General features: G+C 51.4%; 1 protein-coding gene across 2 annotated transcripts in view; it reads right to left on the reverse strand.

Annotated features, from left to right (window-relative positions):
• Ephb2 (EPH receptor B2) overlaps nt 1–13,893 on the reverse strand; it is a 176,035-nt gene that overhangs the window by 58,566 nt on the left and 103,576 nt on the right. The window lies entirely within an intron of this gene.

The following is a 13,893-nucleotide window of genomic DNA, read 5'->3' on the forward strand; positions in this document are numbered from 1 at the left end:
AGGAAGGAAGGAAGGAAGGAAGGAAGGAAGGAAGGAAGGAAGGAAAGAGGAAGGGAAGGAAGCAGGGAAGGAAGGAAGGAGGGAGGGAAGGAAAGAGGGAAGGAAGGAGGGAAGGAAGGAAGAAGGGAAGGAAGGAAGGAGGGAAGGAAGGAAAGAGGGAAGGAAGGAGGGAGGGAAGGAAAGAGGGAAGGAAGGAAGGAAGGAAGGAGGGTGGGAAGGAAAGAGGGAAGGAAGGAGGGAGGGAGGGAAAGAAGCAGGGAAGGAAGGAAGGAAGGAAGCAGGGAAGGAAGGAAGGAGGGAGGGAAGGAAAGAGGGAAGGAAGGAAAGAGGGAGGGAAGGAAGGAAGGAGGGAAGGAGGAAAGGAAGGAAGGAAGGAAGGAAGGAAGGAAGGAAGGAAGGAAGGAAGGAAGGAAGGAAAACCAGAGGGTGGCTGGAGAGATGGCTCAGAGGTTAAGAACACTTGCTCTTCATGAGGAGGACCTAGGCTCGGTTCTCAGCACCAACATGAAGGCTGACGACCATCTGTAATTCCAGTTCCGGGGGATTTGATGCCCTCCTCTGTTCCTGCGGGCACCAGGCACACAGGTGGTGCACAGATAAACATTCAAGCAAACTTAGATAAAATAAATAAGCTTGGCAGAGGCAGGGCGGATCTCTGAGTTTGAGGCCAGCCTGGTCTACAGGGCAAGTTCCAGGACAGCCAGGGCTACACAGTCAAACACTGTCTCGAAAAACCAAAAATAAATAATGAAACAAACCTTAGAAAAGAAAAGAAGGTGTCTTGCTGGGTGTCGCTCAGTGTAGAAAACCTACTTAGCATACTGGAGGCCCTCGGTCCCACCCCACACGATAGCTGCTAACACAGTAACACATCAAACACATTAGGTCCTGACATGGGAGCTTAGAATCCGGTAAGGAGAATGAACAACAAACAGAAATAGACACATACACAGCCGGCAGCCCAGTGAGTCAGTAGGTGAAGGCGCTTGCTACCAAGCTTGATGACTGGAGTTCAGTTCTTGGAAACCACATGGTGCAAGGAGAGAGCTGACTCCTGCCGGTTAGTTCTCGAGCATACACACACATACACAAACACACAAATTGTTACAGGGTGCAGGAGACTTAGCTGGGATGAGGGTTGGGGACATTTCTGAGGGGACACCTGAGCTGGTTCTCCTAGTGCTGACAATGCAGGAAAGGGATCCATTGCAGAGAGAACAGAGCTTGCCAAAAGGGTGTTGGAGGAGCTACAAGTCTGGGTGGTTGGGGAGCCGACTGAGGGAAGTAAGCTAGGGGGACAGGAGGGTGATGGGAAGGGCAGGCCGGGCAGAGGCTCACTAAGGAAAGCGGGCCTGGTGGATGGGGCCAGGGCAGGAGGAAGGAGGCAGAGCAGTGGTCCTCATAGCCACGGGGAAGAGAAAGCTAGGCTTTCCTTTAACGGGACACCACTAGGGTTCTAGCTAGTCTTGAGAGTGGCCCATGATCGAAACGGGCTGGCCGCTCCATGTGTTCAGTGACGAATGGGCTACAGTGAATGGGGAGGCCAGTGGGGAGGCCCCACTGTGGCCAAGGCCGAGCTGGCCATAGACAGGGCTATGGGGATGAGGTGCAGGAAGACATCAGGCTTAATCAGGGCTCTGAGCAAGTTCATTGTGAGGGCTAAGAGGTAGGGTGACATGGTATCCCCCTTTGAAGGACTGGAGGCATTCCGCCATGCCTGTCTGTTTTACACGCAGCTCTCCATGGCCCTCAATCTGTGAGCTGGCAGCCCAGTGAGAGTGGGTAATTAGGCTTCTGGGACAGGTGCCCAGGGGGCCAGCAGAGCCTGTGGCCACGCCACTCCTTGGCAGTAAGTTGAAAGGGAAGAGAACGGCTTCTTGGCAGCTCCTCATTCCATTTTTAGGGTCCTCCTGCTTCCTTGGAGGGGAGCACAGCATCTTGCTCCCCAGGCGGCGTAGTGCCCCCAGACACCCTTCCTGGAAGCCTCAGATCTGGCCCTGATCCTCCTGGCTCTCTCCTTCCAAACCCAGCCCATGCCAAGAAGGGCCCTACGCATTCAAATAGGATCCCCCCCAGAGACCCAGGCTCTCTTTTTAGAGTTCACCCAGCAGAGGGCATTCCCCTATTGTGCAGATATGGCAGGAGTGTGTGGGGCACAGCTCCCATGGCTGTCCCTGTCCTGACCTCAGCCTGGGCCTTTTACAGAGCAGTCTGCCTCCCTGCTTCTGCCGTCATGACTCAGAGCCAGGCTGTCATTATTCCTTGGTGCTGATGAGGACAGTATGGCTCAGAGCAGGAAGTGGCTATCAGAGGACAGGCAGAGGATGATGGCAGAACTGGGAAGATCCCCACCTCTGGTGCCGAGCTTAGCAGTCTCTCTGGTACCAGGCCCTCCTTCAATGCCAAGCTCCTTCCTGTTCTGCACAGATTTCAACAGCACCAGGTGGTTCTGCTTAAGGTCGGTGGAACAGCACGGCCATTTTAGCACAGCAGGAGGGGAATGAACACCAAGGCATGTGTCCTAAGAAAGCTGCAAAGACTGATACGGCAGCCGCTTAGATAAGGCATCATCTGAGAGGAGGGAGGCAGCCCAACATCCTCTGCTCCATCATGACAGAACAGTGCACTTCTCGGAGGGTTGGTGTTGTGCCCATCCATCCATCCATCCATCCATCCATCCATCCATCCATCCATCCATCCATCATTCATCCATCCATCATCTATCCATCCCTCCCTCCCTCATCTATCCTATTCATTCAATTCTTCATCCATCTTCCTATTCACCCATTCCACCCATCTATCCCATCCATCCATTTTCTTCTTATCATCCCATCTAACTATCCATCCACCCACACACCCATCAATCAAGATTCACCCTTAAGGCAGCCAGACACCATGCCAGGATTGGGTTCAAGTCTCAGATAGTAACAAACGGGACCCTGCCTTGTCCCACCAAGGCTTCTAGTCTGCATGCCAAGACCTGAGGTAAATAGCAGTATGCTGAGGGACTGCAAGGCATCGCTGGTGAGCTCTACAGAGTCTGTGTGTGTAAAGATGGGTTCTGCCCAACTAGGACACAAGCTAATGGTCTCCATCCTGCACACCAGGCACCCAAAGTCTCATCTTTGCCTTTCTCAGCACCTCAAAGCCCTGCTTACCAGGGCTGTTGGCCTCATCTATGACATCATCACCTGAGCTTATAGGTTAAGCATTCAGCGCCAAAGAACCCTATGTAAGTGAAAATCCTGCAGTGAACTCCATGAATCGTCAATTGCATACTGGTAGAGTATTGGTTTCAACGTCCCCTCCTTTGAGAAGCCTTCCTTTATGACACTGACGGTCTGAATGTTAAATGTCCTCAAGGGCTCTTGCATTTGGACACTGTCCCCAGCTGATGGTGCTGCTTGGGAAGGTTCAGGAGCAGGCCACTGGTGGGGAGGGGGGATAGGCCTTGAGGTTTTGCAGCTTGGCTCCCCACTCCCTCCCTCCTCTAGTTTCTCACTGCTGATATGCTTGATGGGCTGGCCTCATGCCTGCCACCATGCCTCTCCAGCCTCAGGAACTGTGACCCAAAACAAAGCCTCTATCCCTTCAGAGCATTTTATCACAGCGACAGAAAGGTGACTAAGACACACTGTGTCCCCAGCCTTGCCTCTGAAGACCCAGGATGCTTCCACACTGATTGTGACACTCCCCCAGCCCTGACTCTGAACCTCTTGTGGAGCAGAACCAGGCTTCCTTTGCCTTTGAGGTTCGCACAAAGCTGGGCAGGCGGTGAGCTTCACTAAGACACTATGTGGAGGGCAGAGCGGGTGAGAACACCTGGCTGTAGGTCCCAGCCTTGACCATCTGGCCACGCCTTTGGGCGGGCTGCAAAGAGTTTCATCTTGCCTCCCCCAACCCTGATCAGCCAAGTAATGGATGCCTAGAGTACATTAGGAAGGGTCCTGAAATAGCATCTGGAGTGGTTGGAAGAGAATTACTCTACTTGTGATGTCTGCCCTGGGCTCGAGGGGCAGTTGACAACGGGTACACCTCATTTCTTACACCCTGGCAAAGTCCTCTGCTCTTTTGTGAACTATGGAGGAAACAGCGTACAATTAAATGCAATGGTTTGAGTTTAACCAAGCAATGCTTAACTAGCTCTGTCTGTCTCTGACTCTGTCTCTCTCTCCCTCTTTCTCAATCCATGTGTGCATGCGTGCATGTACATGTGAGCGTGCGTGTGCCCCTAGAACATGCTGGTGTAAAATTTGCTATGTGACTGAGGATGATCCTGAATTTCTTTCTAATCCTCACGCGCAGTGGAAGGTAATCCCATTACCTTGTCCATCTAGCTTATGCAGTTCTGGGAATGAAAGCCAGGGCTTTGTGTGTGCCAGGCAGGCACTCTCCCAACTGAGCCACACCCCCAGCACCCCTTTTGTTCTTTAGCTCCCCCAACCCCTTACGTCCCCAGGTGAGCAATCTAAACTCAATGATATCCATCGCTGAGGACTGTGAGTACCACACCCTCCTGGGTAGGCTTTTCCTCTGAGGACAGAAGCCGCCCACCGGACCAGGGCTTGGTACACAGCAGAGTCTCAGTGAGTGCCTACTGAGAATGATCGCCTGTTTGTAGTTATCATGCGAATGAGGCTTATCTCATTTCAGCTCAGGGCAGCAGAGCAGCGTAGACACCTGCCTAGTGCAACCATCTGATAGGCTACATTGTCCCTGAGTCTCCAGATCCTAGTACCAACCAACACCAACCACACTGCAGTCTGAACCCACCAAGATTTTGCACTGGCCCTTGTACTTCATGGGGACTCTGTGACAGGGGCGGCCATTGTCCTCATCTGACAGACTGGCACACTGGTGCTCAGAGAGGGTCACTTTAGGTTGGGATCAGGTTCAGGAGCCCCTGCTCTGCCTTCCTGGCCCTCCCTGGTTGGCTGTTGAGTCTGGGCTCTAGATTTTCTCAGCCACCCCTGCTTTCAGGAGAGAAGAAAGGGCAGAGGCACACAAGGATGGAACTCCCTTTCCTGGGAAGCCAAGCCCTACCTCGCACAGCCTCTCAGAAAGCGGGTGGCTAGAAGGGGAGACAAGGAGTTATAGACCTAGCAACTGCCAAGTGGATGACAGTTCTCCAGGGACTTGCCCATGACCCCGGCTCGGTTTGCACCAGCTGGGTAAACAGGAGCCAATTCCTGTGAGCACTTGGAGTAGGGGTGAGGGGCAGCCTATGTTGCTAAGGATTCTGGGAAGAGGGAAGAGAAGGCTGAGTTGAGGAACTGATGGGAACAGTCAGAAAGGACCAGGCTAATATTGTCCTGGCTATTAGGACAGGGTAACTAGGAATGTGAAAATGGCCAGACGGGATCTGGCAGCCATACCTTCCTTAAATGTCTGGTTTAGTCTTTTTGTTTGCGTTTCTAAAGCAGGCTCTCATGCAGCTCACAACAGTCTTGAACTTACTAAGTAGCCAAGGGCTACCATGAACTCTTGATCCTCCCAACTCCATCTCCCCAGTATCAGGATTTCAGGTGTATGCTACCGTGACTGGTTTGACTTCATCATGTTACTTGTTCCCCTGTGACTCAGTTTCCCTACCTAGAAAATGGTTTGGACTTTGCAGAACTAGAGAAATACTTCTCCCCCCGACCCACACACACTCCCTGTTTAGAGATCCCGCCATCCTTTGCCCACCCACACAATGGAAATCGGGCGACCTGTACATAGGGAAAGATGGCCCCGGCAGGGATTTGGGAACCAGGGCCCTTAGATACTAAAGAAGCCACTTCTCATCTTCCGGGCTTAGTGGCTCTCTACGGCTTGGCAGGGAGTGCAGTACAATCAGGACCATTCTGGCGAGGGCATCTTCTGAATGATTGCCATTTTGTTGGTCCTGCATCCCGGGTCCTTTGCCTCTCTTCTTGCACGTGCCAATCCACCTTAAGGTCCCAGTTTCTGCCCCCACCCTACCCCCATGTCTGCAATGTCTCGCCTGGTCTCCCCCAACCATCTGAGTTACAGGCTTTCTCCCTCCTTCCCCCACCTCCCAGGACTTGTCTTCCTTTCTTACCAGTGGCCCCGGCTTTCTCTCTGCAGGGGCTGTGAGCCCTTAAAGCAGGACTCAGACTTGTCTTTTCAGCCTTCCCCACACCAGCACAAGGAGTACCCAGTGGAGATGTGGATCCCGGACAGGCGGAAAAAAAAAAAAAAAAGGGCAAAAAGGCTGCTCCTGCTCCTTCCCTGCCTGGTGTAGGCCACAAAAGCCAAAGGCAAGGTATCTCTAAAAGTCCTTGAAACACACAGAGAAGATGAGACACAAGGAGGGAAGGAGTGAGGGAGGGGGAAAGAGAGAGAACGGAAGGCTCCAGGCCACTCAAGGGGCCCAGAAGGTCAAGCTCAAGGAACAGCTTGCCTGTGAGCCCCAACTTGCTTGACCTCTGACCCTGCAGAAGCCTCTCCACACTCCCTCAGGATGAAAATACACGAAGCACCACAGCTGTCTAGACCATTGTGATAACCAGTCACAGCATCCCCACACCCATCCTCCTTTGTTTTCAAACAACAGAAGCAAGATTGGGGAGCCAGGGGAACAAGTGGCCGGCCCCCACTTGGTGCCCAGGCTGAGTACCCAGCATGCAGCCCATGGACACACACACACACACACACACACACACACACACACACACACACACGTGTGGGCACGCGCATTGATCATATGGCCTCAGGACATCAAAAGCAGAGGCTTGGGAAAGACCAAGGCCCTAATGGAGAAGCCGCTCTGCAGGACCACTGGGCCCTGGGCGGGTGATTCATGTTTCCCTCACATGGGGTGGGAGCTAGGGCCGAGTCTGAGCTGAATTCATAAGACATGCTCTGCTTTATCTCACAGATGTTTTCTGGGATGGATGTGGAGAGAGAGGGAGAAAGAGAGAGAGAGAGAGAGAGAGAGAGAGGATGAAGTTAAAAAATTCCAACTCAGCACATGTCTTCCAGCCTGGGAGACGTGACAGGGATTAAAACCGACCTTCCCCTCATTTGCCCGACTGGCTCATGAGGAAGTTGAGCTCTGTCCTCATCAGGCTTGTCGAGAGCACCTGTTAGCAATGAAGACGAATTCCTCATTATCCTGGCTTTCCAAACAAGCTCAGAGACCCATATCACGAATGCACCTGTGAATGTGTGCAGTCTTGGCATACCATGCCCCGGGAACCTGTTTTTCTGAGTGCCCGCTGTGTGCTGAGCAGGGCACTGAGAATTGTATTAGTATGTCCCTGCAACCAAAGATAGCAACTTTTACAATTTTTCTGGGGTGGGGGGGTGTTTTGTTTTGTTTTGTTTTGTTTTTTTGAGACAGGGTTTCTCTGTGTAGCCCTGGCTATCTTGGAACATAGAGCAGGCTGGTCTCAAACTCACAGAGATCTGCCTGCCTCTGCCTCCCACGAGTTGGGATTAAAGTGTTTTTAAAAATGGGTTTTGCTCTGCAGCTCACACTGGCCATTCACTGGCAACTTCCTTGCCTCCATCTTGCAAGTGCAAGGCTTACAGGTGTGTGTCACTGTGTGTAGCGGGTCCGTGCCCTTACCATTCTGACCTAGCTGATATGCCTACGTGTGTCCTTGCACAATGCGTACATCCTCTGCATATGCTCACAGTAAGAACAGGTGCTTTCTAGCTTGGCATGGTGGTGCATGCCCGTATTTAGGAAGCATTTAGGAAGCAGAAGCAGAAGGATGAGGAGTTCAAGGCCAGCCTTGGCTACGTAATGAGAATCTGTTGCACAAAACAAAAGGGAAGCAGAGAGTAGGCGCTGGCCGCTGAGCTGAGGTACCCAGTACTATTGTTCTTTGTGTCAGTTCACGTGAAGAGCAATGGAAGCTTCTTTCCTTGGAGGCTGGAAAACTATGACCAGCTGGTCAGTTTTAGCCCTTATCTTGTGTGTGTACACACACACACACACACACACACACACACACACACACACGTGTGTGTAGAGACCAGAGGTCAGCATCAGGTGATTGTTTCTTCTTACTATTGATTTATTTTTGTGTGTACGAGGGTTTTACCTGCGTGTATGTATGTGCGCCATGCAATACTCATGGATGCCATTGGAGGGCGTCAGACCCTCTAGAGCTGGAGTTACAGATGGTTGTGAGCTGCCATGTGCGTTCTGGGAACTGAACCCAGGTCTTATGAAAGAGCTCCCAGTGCCCTTAAATGCTGAGCCATCTCTCTTCTCCTACCCCCATGTGAGTTTATTATTTCTGCCTTGTTTAGGTGTGTGTGTGCGCACGCACGCGCTAGCGTGTGCACCTGCATAGGCCCAAAGCAGGGTATCTCTCTTCACAGCTGCCCATTCCATTTACTGAACCAGAGCCTGCCAATCCCAGCTAGTCTAAGTAGCCAGTCCTAGGGTCCTATCTGCTTCCTGAGTGCTGGGACTACAGGCAGCTGCTATGCCTGTCCGGTGTTTGTGTGGGTTCTGGGGATCTGAACGCTGGGCCTCAAGTTTTCATTGCAAGTGCTGAATTCCCTCCCTCCCCCAGCCCCTTAGATTTTGAGGCAGGTCTCTCAGTACACTTGGGAGTCACTGTTTGGACTAGGCAGGCTGGCCAGCGAGTGCCAGGGATCTACCTTCCTCTCCTTCCCCATCACCCCCAAGGCTGGAATTACAGGCGTGTGCTGCCATGCCCAGCGTTTATATGGGGAGTGAAAACCAAACTCAAGTCCTCACGCTTGTACAGAAAGCGCTTTGTCAGCTGAACCGTCTCCCCAACCCCATCCATGTCTGCCTTCTTGAAAATAAAGTTTTATCAGAACACAGCGGTGCTTTTGGCTCAGCGCTGTCGAAGCTGCTTTTTATACGACCGACAGTGGTTGAGTAATGGCAAGCAAGAGCGTAGGAAACCCTGGAGGCAGGAATGTCAACTCTGCCGGCCTTTGTGGTTCACTGATCCCAAGTCAACATTTTTCACGTACGGAAAGTGAGAATCAGACAGCATATTAACTGTCCACAGTCGTGGGCCAGGAAGCGTTTAGTTAGCTCAACACCTGGCCGCCCCCCACCTGGCCGTCTCTGGGGGAGCTAACAGCAGCTGTTTCCACACGCTTGTCCCTCTGTCCTGTACATGTCTACATCTGGGGGGAAGATTTATTCGCCTCTATGAGCTTTTATGGCATATCCAAAGGAAAAAGCGTGCACTTTTCTATTTGTTGGGAATAGGATTCCTACGAGATGGGTCATTGGAGTCTAATAATTGATGTGTGCTTAGATTCTGCGAAGTCCGTGAGAAGACGACAGCCCACCAAAAATGTGGGCTTGGCTTGGCAGTTTCTTCCTGCAAGAGTATCAGGTTTTGTTTGTGTGTTTGTTTGGTTTTGTCTTTTTTGTTTTGTTTTTAAATGTGTTTGGAGACTGCGCTTTGCAAGTCACGACTATTTAAAGGTCTAATGCCTAGCACTCAGTAAATGAACTTCTTCATCCCCAACAATGTCCCCATGTCAGCACACCCCGCCCCCTGTAATTCCTGACGCTCTCAGTTTCGTTCTAGGGAAATTTGTGGACCTGTACTTTTCTGTCCTCCTGCCCTTTGCACATCGTTATTATCTCGTGTCCTGCCTCTGGCGAGCACAGACAACTGACGGCTTTTCCCTCACCCAAACTAGGAAATTTCTCGTTACAAAGTTGAACCCAAGGCCTTGCACATGCTAGGGGCTCAGGCCAGAATCTCTGCTTGCGTGCCCACCCATGTGTACCGCATAAGAGGCCAGAGGAGAACGTCCGGTGCCGGGCCTCTACTGCCCTCCGTCTTACTTCCTTGAGACAGACTATCACTAAACCTGCTGTTTTGGCTAGGATGGTTGGCCAGTGAGCTCCCAGGGGCTGCCTATCTCTGTATCTATAAGCCTGGGGTTATGGGCTTACACAGCCATGCCTAGCTTTTTACACGGTACCGTGGATTTGAACTCGGGTCATCGTGTTCGCAAACGCGATGCAAATATCATTACGCACCAAGCCATCTCTCCAGCTCTGTTTGGTTTTTAGACTGGGTCTCATGTAGCCTATGCCTTGGACTTGGTATGTAGCCAGGATGACTTTGAACTCCTGATCCTCCTGCCGTCGCCTCCCTGATCACATGCTTACGCAGCAGCCATGCCTAGTTTGTGTGCTGTGGTGCTGGAGATGAATACAAGGGCTCCACGAATGCTAAGAAGCACCCTCCCCCCCACGCTGTATCTCAGCCCTCAGAATCTCTGCCTTTAACCATTCCGTTTCATCTTTTTACTCATTGTGGCATACACTTGGCGTTCCTTCATATGCTCACACTGTTTGCTTTATTTAGTATTCATCTAAAACTCTTTTCTCCTTTCATGCATTCCGTGTAACTGAAAAAAAAAAAAATCTTATGTTCTTTCATTCACTTTACTAGTTGAGAAGTTGAACATATTAGTCCCCAAAGACACATAATTTTATTTCTTATATTTTTTGCTTCTGGGAGTCGGACCCAGGGCCCAGGGTATGGGCTTCAGCCCTGAACTAACCCCCAGTCCCACGCCAACACCTTTAAAACACCCATTTGTCTCACCCAAGTGAAAAGTTATTTGATAACCTTATCTACAGGGAGGTGATCTTGATGTTTTAAAATTTTCAATCTTCTTCCTTCCGTCTTCCATTTTATGACTCAATTTTGTTCCATTTACTATAAAAATATTCCCTAAATAGAAAAACCTGAACGATACCCAAGGCTGTCAAGCACGTGTCAATATCGATTCCAGTAATTGTACGTGCTTGTGTGAGGGCAGGGAGATGGGTTGTCCGCACCAGCTCAATCAATCCCTCACGTTCTAGAAGGTTCTCCCTCACTCTGTAGGCCACGTCTGTGTAATGTACATGCATGACTGAGTCTGTGTACATGCCTCAAGTTCAGAGCAAGTCATGTACAAAGCCTCCATTGTAGCCCCTTCCCATACGGAAAGCATGGCGGGGTCTCAGAGGCCCGGACATTGTGACGTCATCTGACTGAGGCTCTGATGGAGGTTAGAAGGTTGTGGGAGAACGGAGTTCTGCTTAATGAGGTCTAGTGCAGTCAGATGTCTAGTGCAGAATCTAGTGGGATTCCTGGAAGAAGAGACACTGTCCTGACTCCTGTCAGGGGAACACAGACCAGCCAGTCTAAAGAGGAGAGGCCTGCCTAGGACAGCCTACTATGCGACAATCACTGAGGGTGGTGCCCCAGCCCAAAAGTTGGAAGCTTTCTGATTCTGAGCAAGACCCTTGAACCCTTCCTTAAGGAGGCTGCATGCCCTGCCAAGGTGCCACAAGCCTCCAACTGAACGATAGATAGGGAGTGCCTCTCAGGCTGAGAAAGGATAGATGAAGTCCAGACTTATAAATTAAGCAGTGGCGGGTACTCGCCACTGAATCTGAGGACCCACATTTGATTCCTGGGAAGTGGAAGGAGAGAACCACCTATGCCGGTGTCCCCTGACCTCCAAGGTGCGCCATGATCTACGTGTGCATTCCCCCACCAAGAAATGAGTTTTTAAAATTAAATTACTGTCATAGTAACTGCACTATTTCTTGAGTATCTACACTGGGCTGGGCCCAGGGTTGCTAATCTTGCCAAGGAACACAAAATGGCACTGGTCTGCTCATACTATATATAAGGGGAGAACTAAGCACCAGACAGGGGCTGTGACCTACCCAGGTCTACACAGCGGCTGGGCAGGCCCAGAGAGCCAGGACGCAGCGTTCTGGTGGCGTGTGCCTGCTCCTGTTGCAGCACCCCAGCCTTTCCCCCATCTCTCTCCTCACTCCCTGCTCAAAGAGCCTGGGGTCTTTGCAGGCCCTCCTGGACCATGGGAGAGAAAACGAACATCGTTGGCTGTTCATCTGGGGCCCGGGGAAGCCAAATTCTTTCCTTTCCAGCACCCCTCCCTCCTGGGGCTCCCTCCGCAGGTTTATGTGGGGCAGAGAATCAGGTTAATGGAATCTGGGCTGCCTCTGGCTAGAGGGATGGCTAGGCCCCCTCTGGAAGCCATCGTGGTCAGCCCTGGGTTTCCATATGGGCCTAACATAGCTTATCCTGAGCCTCAGAGGGTATGGGGAGGTGGCCTTACACAGCTTCCTGGAATCTCTGGCCAGCAGCAGGCAGGAACCTCCGCGGGGCCGGGATTTCATGCTCACTTTGGACCTTGTCTCATATACATCTAAGCCCATGATTCATTCTGTCTCTGGGAGCACAGCATGACACTGTAAAGAGGCTCTCTGGATTTTTTTTTTTTTTTATATGAGGTGTCTCTTTATATCCCTAGCTGTCCTCAGACTCACTATGTAGACCAGGCTGGTCTTGAACTCACAGAGATCTTCCAAAGGTGTGAGCCACCGTGCCTGGCTAAGCTCTGGATTTGTAGGTTCTGGCCTCCTACCTGGGTCTGACTGACCTTAGGGAAGCTCCTCAGGCTCCCACGCCTCAGCTTCTTCATCTATGAAGTGGTATTGCATATACGGAGTGCTGAGTTTGGATGATTTTCACATGGAGCCAAGGAAGGCCGTCCATGTTTGTGGCGTGTCATGCCTACAGCTGAGCTTTTAGTCTGGCACCTGGAGGGCATGGGGTGGGGTTGGTGAGGTGGTAGGGCACAGTGACTACCCATCCCAATTCTGGCTCTGGATCGAATGCTCAATTATGTCCCTGTGTGGCAGGCCCTTAAGAGAATGGCTTCGCCTGATGCCCAGCCTCGTCCACCCAGTCACTGTCCCACACCTTCGTGGGTGTCACAGGTCTTCCACAGAGTGAAGGGCTAGTCTGTGGGGAATGGGGAAGAGTCTGTGGGTTACCACCTGCTTGGTGTCCAGGGTCAAACTCACAGGCCAGGTTTCTCAATTCACGCTCACAGGCTCCTAAAGAGATAGCCTGACCTATCTCTGTTCTTTAGGTATTTTTGCCTCTAGGGAACGAGACAATTTTGGAGTCTACCTCTGAAAGGTTAGCTGGAGTTCCCAGGCCTTGTTTTCCTGCTAGCCAGATGTCGATGGCTAGAGCAGTGTGTGTGTGTGTGTGTGTGTGTGTGTGTGTTTGTGTGTGTGTGTGCACGCGTGCGTGTCTGTGCACATCCTTGTGCGTGTAGGCCAGAGTGTCTTCTTTAGGTACCATCCACCTGTTGTTTGGTTTTTGATACAGAGTCTCTGACTGGCATGGGAATTGGGCTGGGCTAGGCTGGGCCAGGCCGGCTAGCCAACCCCCATGATCGGCTTGTGTCCACCTCCCTAGTGCTGGGATTAGAAGTACACCCAACCATCATTTCTGACTTTTTTTTTCTTTTTTTCTTTTAAAAACATGGGCTCTGGGGATAGAACACAGGCAAGCTCTTTTCCAGATGAGCCACCTCCCCACTTCCTGGACAAATGCTCCTTTGCTGATCCCAGAACCATTGGCATAAAGGTAATAAACGTATACTTTGGAGCCTGTGAGGGCCTGGGCATCTGTCTCCTGGTGGTAGCCTGGCAGGGAAGGGTCTGCTGTTAGTTCCACATTACAAATGGGGAATGCTGTTTGCCCCGTTCCTCTGGAAAAACCTATCTGGGCCCTTTTCCTGCATGTGTAGTCTTCTGGTCTCAGCAGACCTTTGCAGAGACAGCTCAGAAGCATCCTGTGGTCCCTTTGTGCTCTCATTTAAAACCCGAGGGCCCCTTTTTCCCCTGCCCCCATACTGGATTTCTGCTTCCAGACTTGTGGACAGAAGCTCCATGGCCAGCTCTCCGTCTGTCACCCTTACTGTTTCCAAAGCACGCCTGCCCCAGGGCTGGTCCACATGGCCTGGGAAGGACTGGGCAGACGAAAGTTCTTAAAGAAAGGAAAAGAAAACTCTAAGCCACACTCCTCCCACCAGCCAAGGTCA

Source organism: Psammomys obesus, unplaced genomic scaffold (genome assembly GCF_907164565.1).
Source record: "Psammomys obesus unplaced genomic scaffold, mPsaObe1.curated_primary_1811, whole genome shotgun sequence".
NCBI classification, from domain to species: Eukaryota; Metazoa; Chordata; class Mammalia; order Rodentia; family Muridae; genus Psammomys; species Psammomys obesus.